We start from the raw sequence: 7,642 nt of genomic DNA, 5'->3' as shown, positions 1-7,642 counted from the left end.
AAATAAATACGGGATGAAATGACAATGGGTTAAATAATTAAATCACTAGCATATTTTTCAACCCATAAGGAAAGCACAGTTTAAAAAGGAACAACACTAGGAGAAGATTAATACGCAAATCAGGAAATTAATGGAGAAATAAAACGGTTTCCACCGACAGACGCTGTTTAGTGCGTTGATAGCAGTGCAGAATGAAACGAAGCAGCATTCAGTTGACTGCATAATATTTCTCTTAAGAGTCAAATACTCTGCCTACATCTCTATAAATTGCATTTTGCACAATGGGCAGTTATGCTTGTAAATCTTGTAACCGCCCAGGGTCCCCTGAGTGGGGGAGATGGGTGGCAATAAAAATATGATAAATAAATAAATAAATAAATCTACCCTTTCAGACAAGAACATGGAGTTTAAGAGGCCCTGCAGTTACCAGAACTCAGATATCAATCTGGGGGTCCTCCTGGACTCACGACTCCTGCTCAAGGAGTAGGCGGCAGTCGTGGCTAGGAGGGCCTTTGCTCAACTTTGTGTTGTGCATCCGCTGCACCCATTCCTAGATCAAGGGGCTCTACTCACAGTCACTCGTGCCCTAGTCACCTCCCGGATGGACTACTGTAATGCGCTCTACTTGGGGCTGCCCTTGAAGAATGCCCGGAGTCTTCAGCTGGCGCAGAATGCAGTGGCGTGGGCAGTTGTGCTTCCAGAACAGCACGTTACACTTCTGCTCCGCAAGCTGCATCGGTTGCCAGTCTGTTTCCAGGTCCAATTCAAGGTGCTAGTTTTGGGAATACATGCATAAAATAGCTTTCTGTATACCTGCCATTCTTTTAATATTATCAATTGAAGCGAATATTTGTAGCTCAGGGTTGAACCGTGGAGTCCTTGGTGCTCTCTGAGCCTGGTTGTTTTCCTGCAGACGTTTCATTGCCAGACTAGGCAACCTCTTCAGTGCGAAGAGGGAGTGGGCCTTGCTCTCAGTTTATATGCCGTGGCTTGCCCTTCTTGTGTTGGTGGGGGTGCTGTTCTCTCCTTGGGAGTTCCTTGATTGGGCTGTTGTTTGCTGCTGGGTTGATTGCCTGAGTTAATAGTTCCTTGATTAGGGTGTCTTGTGCTGTTTGGTGGTTCATCTGGTGTTAATCCTAGTGTTGATTATTGCATATCTGGGTGTTGGTTGCTGGCAAGGGAGTGTGCTGGTCTTTTGGCTTTTCTATTGTCCCTTTTGAATGGTATGTAGATGTTGTTTACCTCTTTGTGTCTGTTGATGGCTGCTTTGTCTGAGTGCCAGGCTTCCAGGAATTCTCTGGCGTTTTTGGATTTGGCTTGGTTTAGGATGCTCACCGTTTCCCAGTTGAAACTATGGTTGAGTCTGTCCACGTGTTGTGAGATTAAGGAGTTCTCACTGTGTCTTCTGACTGCCGGTTGGTGTTCGTGGATGCGCTCTGCTAGTCTTCTGCCTGTCTGTCAGACATAGTGGCTGTTACAGTCTTTGCACTGTATGTTGTAAGTAACTCCTGTTTTTTCTTCTTGGGCTATTGGGTCTTTTGGGTTGCTTAATACGTTTTGAAGAGTTTTAGTTGGTTTATGTGCTACGGTGATGCCATGTGGTTGTAACAGTCTGTTAGTGGTTCCTGAGATGTCTCTGGTGTATGGCAGCGTTATCCTTTTCATAGTTTCCACTGGTTGGGTTGTAATGGGTTGGGTGGTGAGGCACTTTTTGATGAAGTTGAGTGGGTATCCATTTTGTTGTAAGATGCTGTGCAGATGATCTTTTTCTTTTTTCTCGTGTTCTGGGTTGCTGCAGTTTTAATATTATGTCCTTCCAATAGCTGTTAACACCATTAGCAGAATTCAGTACATTTTCGTTACTGCCAAATCTAAATGCTTATATTGGAATTTGTCTCTAACTGGGTATTAACTATCTCAAAGCATTTCACCACCCCCACTACCCTGAAAACATTTGAGCCTGGAGCTCTGAATCACACCTGAACCTGCTGCTTCTACTTTTCCTGAATTCTGGCAGATACCGCTACTGATGTAGAGGAGAAAAACAACCATCAAACTCAATTTTATTAGGAAATGGACAGTCTTTTCAAATGATATATCTCATAAAGTATTGCTATCTGAATTACACAGGTTTTTTTACCACTTAGAATCCCTAAGTAGCTTAATTTACTTGTTAGACTCACAAAAGCAAGAATTTATCTATAATTAGCTCTCTTGACTTGGTTAACCATAGTAGCCCAAATATCATTGCTTTAATAGGCTTAGAGGATTAAAATTTAGCTATTTAAATCTAATTGACCAGTATCTTGTAAAGATTTGTGACCTTGTACTCTAAGCGAAGATATCACAAAAATACAGAACACAATTAGGTAAGAACTCAGGCATCAAAACACTTTGCTTTGATTCATTTATTTTAGGCATTCATCTGCCACTAAATCCTCTTGGTTAATACTATTATTTCAAGCTCCATAGAGGAAAGTAACACAGCCTTCACTTAACTTATTTTCTGACATCTATAGGAAGCAGACTTTTTAAAGCCAAATAAATTCTGTGTTCTGTTCTTAAACCTTTTTAACTGGGGTGGAATCTAAGATTTCATACATGCAAATTAGATCTTTCTGCTCCTGAACGTTCTTCTCTAATCATCTATTCTTGGTGGGGAAAAAAATACTGTTCTTCCTTCCAAAAGTGACAAAAATCAAAACAAAACTCTCTACGCACCACAGAATTTTAAAAGAATTCCTGCAAAAGTTCTAGCCCCATCCAGAAATGTAACTCTTGCCATTCTACATCTGAGAACAGTGATTGAGCAAACTTTTTCAGCCACTGAAAAGGAGACCAGCACGCTGGCCTTGTGGGCTTGTCCACTCCCCTAAACCACCTAGCACTCTCTTCTGCCAGATTGTGACCACGCGATGTGATCTCTAAGAGCAAAGCTCAGGATTCATGGCAAGAGTCAAGATGGAGGACTTCGTGATGTTGCACACGGGGCTACCATCGGGAAACAGCCTGGCAGAATATCAGCAGTATGTGACAACATGCTTCCAAGTGGGATAAACCACATAAAAACATTAATGCTGCATGACTGGGAAAAACGGCAACTCCCCTTCTGTCTACAGTGTACTTTGCAACAACAGCCTTCTGCTTTTGTTCACCTCTTTGGAAAAATTGAAAGCCAGCAATGATTCTTCTCCAAAGCAGAATTCCCACCCCCCTGCAGCACCCCAGCACCCCTTACCTGGGACTCCCACCACTTCCCGCTTAACAACCACATCACTTAGCATCTTGGGGCTACAAAAGCAATCAGGACTGCTAGGATTGTCACTGCTAAGTGATGCAGTCACAGGACATCATGCTTTATGACCGCATCACTTAGCGATGGCAATCCTGGTCCTAACTGCCGTCATAACTTGAGGACTACCTGTAATTGAAAAAATGAAAAACAATATCCAAGATGGTGACCGGGAGGGGACGATAGTCACTGCTCTGGGGTGAGGATCCGGGCGGAGTGGCGACATGGCGGATGCGGTGGACCCTGGCGGACCTCCCGGGGGTTTGGGTGAGCTTGGGCAACCCTCTACAGACCGTGCTGGACCTTGGCAGGACCTTGTAGACGCTGACAGACCCTCGGTGGCCTGGAAGAGACGACGGAGTAGGACAGGCCTTGTGGAGAGGCCTCCGAGCAGAGTGGTAGAGCAGTGGAGCATGGCGAGCCTGGTGGCAGTGGTGGACTTAAGTGGACCTCTGGCAGGCCTGGTGGACCTGGCAGTTTTGGGGAAGAACCCTGTGAACCCCCTTTTTAGGGGGCCATTGGAGAATTGGCCTTGCTGAGGTGGCGAGTCCTGGCGTTGAGGAGTGGGGCATGGCAGCTGGTGGACTCTGGCGATGTGAAGGGGCTGGTCGGATGACATACAGGATAGTGGAACGGCTTGGCACGACACCCCATGAATTCTAACAAGGCAAGGACCCAACAGGTGTGGCAGACCCCAGTAGTAAGGAGAATGAGTGTTGGAGTGGAGGACTGGCTGCTCCCCCAATTACTTGGAGGCGGCAGGGAATTTTTAGGGTCCCCTCTGTGTGAGTGGTGTACTCCCCTTTGGGTGTAAGAGACACGGGGGGAGCCCAGGACTGTATGTTGTTTATGTAAGAGTATTCACCCCTAAATGATAGGAGGTGGGTAGGAGTGAGTGGGGTGCCCCCCTGTGACCAGTGAGAGAGGCTGGGGGGGACACAGCGAGTGTGTGTGTGGTGGTTAGGCCCAAACAGCACCAAGAGCGGGAGTTGGTGCGCTGGGGGGGCCTGCCATCACTTGAGGGTGTTTGCGTGTGGGAGGATGTCCGGGATTGGGAGGCAACTGGGCCTGGAAACTCTGGGGGCTGCAGGGCACCTGTTGAGTCCTATTGAGGTGGTGACGGGTCGGGGATGTTATGACAGGAACCAGAGGGCGAGCCATCTTCGGGGAAGATGCCCCCAGTGTTTGTTACTGGTGGTGTGTTCCGGCCTTCCATGTTCAAACCCAGGCCCTGGACAGCAGATCCTTGAGGGCCCTGGCCTCCGGCTGCTGCTGCTTAACACCAGGTCAGTCAACAACAAGGCCCCCCTCATATGTGATCTGATCACAGAGGAGGGGGTAGACCTGGCATGTATTACCGAGACCTGGCATGGCCCAGAAGGGGGGGGGTAGCCCTCTCAGAAATGTGACTGCCCAGGTTTCAGGTGTGGCACCAGCCGAGACACCAGGGCAGGGGAGGAGGCATAGCAGTTGTCACCCAAGAGTCTCTAGTGGGCTTCAGGGGCCCTGCTCCACAAGTGGCCTGTTGTGAGACCCTGTTCTTCAAGTTGGGCTCCTGAGAACAGTTGGGAGTGTTGCTGCTGTACCAGCCTCCCTGTCCTAACAGTCAGGAACCACGCTGAGACGAGGAATAAGTCTCTAGTGTTTTATTACTGCTACATTAGATAGAAAATCCTACCCAGCTGAAGAAGCGTGAGAAAACCCATACAGATAAACCCCAAAAGTCAAGGCGGGTCTGTTCTGTGTCTCTTTGAATGACAGCTCAAAGCCTCTCTACTACACATACGTTTTCCCCCCTGGATAGGGGCCCCCTCCTGCTCACCATCTGTGCTCATGACACTCCCTGCTGCGTGGCAACCTCCCTGCCTGAGCTGCTGGAGGCCATCTCGGGGCTGGTGGTGGAGCTCCCCAGGCTTATGGTTCCGGGGGACTTCAGTCTGCCATCCCTGGGGCATGCCTTGGAGGTGGCTCAGGAGTTCATGGCCACCATGGTGGTCATGGGCCTGTCCCAGGTTATTTGGGACCTGACTCAAGACAGTGGCCTCACCCTGGACTTGGTTTTCTTGTCAGAGCAGTGGCAATGTGATCTGAGGGAAGAGTTAGATCTGTCCCCATTGTCATGGTCAGACCATGCCCTGGTGGCCTTGAGATTCTCTGGTGCTGCCCCACTCTGCAGGGAGGCAGGACCCATTCGATTGGTCCGCCCCCAGCAACTGATGGACCCTATGAGGTTTTAGAAGGAGCTGGGGGTTATACCCAAGGATGTACTGCACAGTCCAGTGGAGGTCCTAGCCGCAGCCTGGAATAGGGAAGCGGCTAGGACCTTGGACAGGATCGCATCTGTGCGACCTCTCTTGCCCCATCTGACCTGGCACTCCCCGTGGTTTGTGGAGGAGTTGCGGGTTCTGAAGAGAATCAAGAGACATCTAGAGCGCTGCTGAAGGAAGATAAAGACCGAATCTGACTGAACACAAGCTAGAGCTGCTAATAAGGCCTACCTTGTGGTGGTAAGGGTGGCGAAACATCAATATTTCTCTGCTCTTATTGCGTCCACAGAATGCTGCCCAACGGCCTGTTTAAGATTACCCAACCCCTCTTGGATAAGGGGGATTTGGTGATCCATTTACAGGGCTGTGCAGAGGAGTTTTCTGAGCATCTGCAGGATAAAATAGCTCAGATCTGTTCTAAGTTGGTGTCAGAACCAAGCTTGCCTCTGACCCAGAAAGTGAAACTATTTCCGAGTCAGAGGAGGAATTGGAAACTTACCAGGCTGGAATCGGAGAAATGAAACTCCAGCATGACTCAGCACAGTGGGAAGCATCCACATCGCTGCTTGGGCGAGATCCGGAGGAGGATTTGAATATGCCAATCAGCACGTGCCAGAGACAGGCTGAAAAGCGCGCGAAGGAGAAGGCAGCCCAGTTGGCTGCAGGAGACTCCAAGCGCACCAAAGATCAGGATAAAAGGCAGCCGTGCCGAGAGCAAGCTGCCGGAGACAACCGATCCTCTAAGCCTGCAGCTTCGGGAGAAGAGTCCTTACTGGTGTCAGTGTCATGTTCATCGTTCCAATGGTCTGGGTACATCGTAACGTTTCACATGTCAATTTCCTGATCCGTGTCTGTCATTTGCTGGGAGGGGAATTTCAGCCGTGCCGGGCTGTAATCTCCTTACTGTTACTGAGGAATGTATGTTTGGGTTATTGCATGTGTTCAAGGTTACTTTCCCAGGCTGATGTGTAACGGTCACCAACACCTGGGAGGGGGTGGTTGCTATGGTGGGGCAAGAGGCGGGATCGGGTTTGAAGTGGGGGTTTTTAGTTTGTATTTGGCACGCTTTTGGTCATTCTCAGCTTTCTTTGTATTTGCACACTATTCTTTCAATAAATCAGTTTTCATTAAGAACCTGCTTGTGAGGCTGAGTATGTCAGAATAGGCAACCATTACAGTCAGACTCAGCATCTATGGCCGAAGAGGAACAGCATTCAAGCTCCACACCGAAGACGAAGTGAACCCTGCATCTGCTGCCGGCTAGGAATCAGCGTCAGCCGTGCCCAGCAGCCTGTGCCTTGCTTCCAGCTATGAAACTCAGCAATCTCCTCAGCAGCGTGGGCAAGCCTTGATATTCCAGCGCTGCCATTCGCCTTCAGTCCTGCGCACCGGTGCTTTGCATGCTCCGTTGTGTTCAGAAATTTCACACCTATCGTGTTCAGGATCTGGTTGCCAGCCTAGTCCAGGGCTTCCAGCCGAGTCCAGCCTAGTTCCAAGTCCCAAGCCTCGCTCCAAGTCTCCAGTCCAGAGAATCCAGCCTAGACCGGGGCTTCCAGCTGAGTCCAGCCTAGTTCCAAGTCCCAAGCCTCGCTCCAAGTCTCCAGTCCAGAGAATCCAGCCTAGACCGGGGCTTCCAGCCGAGTCCAGCCTAGTTCCAAGTCCCAAGCCTCGCTCCAAGTCTCCAGTCCAGAGAATCCAGCCTAGACCGGGGCTTCCAGCCGAGTCCAGCCTAGTTCCAAGTCCCAAGCCTCGCTCCAAGTCTCCAGTCCAGAGAATCCAGCCTAGACCGGGGCTTCCAGCCGAGTCCAGCCTAGTTCCAAGTCCCAAGCCTCGCTCCAAGTCTCCAGTCCAGAGAATCCAGCCTAGACCGGGGCTTCCAGCCGAGTCCAGCCTAGTTCCAAGTCCCAAGCCTCGTTCCAAGTCTCCAGTCCTGAGAATCCAGCCTAGACCGGGGCTTCCAGCCGAGTCCAGCCTAGTTCCAAGTCCCAAGCCTCGCTCCCAGTCTCCAGTCCAGAGAATCCAGCCTAGTCTGGGGCCTCGCCTGGGGTGGGAGGGGCAACAGTTCTTCTTCGGGGTGGCTACC

This window comes from Candoia aspera, chromosome 3, assembly GCF_035149785.1.
Source record: "Candoia aspera isolate rCanAsp1 chromosome 3, rCanAsp1.hap2, whole genome shotgun sequence".
Classification (NCBI taxonomy): domain Eukaryota; kingdom Metazoa; phylum Chordata; class Lepidosauria; order Squamata; family Boidae; genus Candoia; species Candoia aspera.
This window is presented reverse-complemented; position numbering follows the sequence as displayed.